The sequence below is a fragment of the Prunus mume genome, linkage group LG1 (genome assembly GCF_029339155.1).
Source record: "Prunus mume cultivar Tortuosa linkage group LG1, ASM2933915v1, whole genome shotgun sequence".
Lineage (NCBI taxonomy): Eukaryota > Viridiplantae > Streptophyta > Magnoliopsida > Rosales > Rosaceae > Prunus > Prunus mume.
Window position 1 is genome coordinate 915,760 of NC_142698.1, and position 803 is coordinate 916,562.

Here is an 803-nt window from a genome sequence, read left to right on the forward strand (position 1 = left end):
GTGGTTGTGTATTGCATGGTTTTGGCTATTGATTACCCAAAACACACCAAATGCCTCCTCCCACCGTGTTATGATGTTTCTGTTTGACCAATCCGATATCGATTGGTCCATAGAATCGGATGATTCAGGTCTGCATTTAAGTTCACTCTGAAATGGAGTGGTGGGTGTATTGTATAGTTTCCTTGGATTTCACTCAAAACACACCAAATGCCTCCTCCCACCGTTATGATGCTGTTTTGACTCAACTGATATCGACATCCATAGAATCGGACGATTCAAGTTCGTGACGAAGTTCGCTCAAATGGGGGTGGCTGGTGTATTTCATAGTTTTGGCCATTGATTTCACTCAAACACACCAAATCTCCTCCTGTTATGATGTTCCCAAGTTTCTGACTCAACTGACATCGATTGGTCCATGAATCGATAAACGGTCAGCCGTCCTCTAAATGGAGTAGTTGGTATTGTATTTGGCCATTGATTTCATCACCAAACACACCAAATGCCTCCTCCCACCGTGTTATGATGTTTCTGTTTGGACTCAATCCGAGATTGAGTCCAGAATCTGATTTATTCTGTTCGCACGGTTCGCTCTGAAATGAGTAGGGGTGTATTGCATAGTTTTGGCCATTGGATTCACTCAAAATACAAAATGCTCCTCCCACCGTGTTATGATGTTCTAAGTTTTGGACTCAACCATATCGATTGGTCCATAGAATCGATGATTCAAGTTCGCACGGTCTATTCTGAATGGTGGTTGGGTATTGCATAGTTTTGGATTCTCACTGAAACACACCAAATGCCTC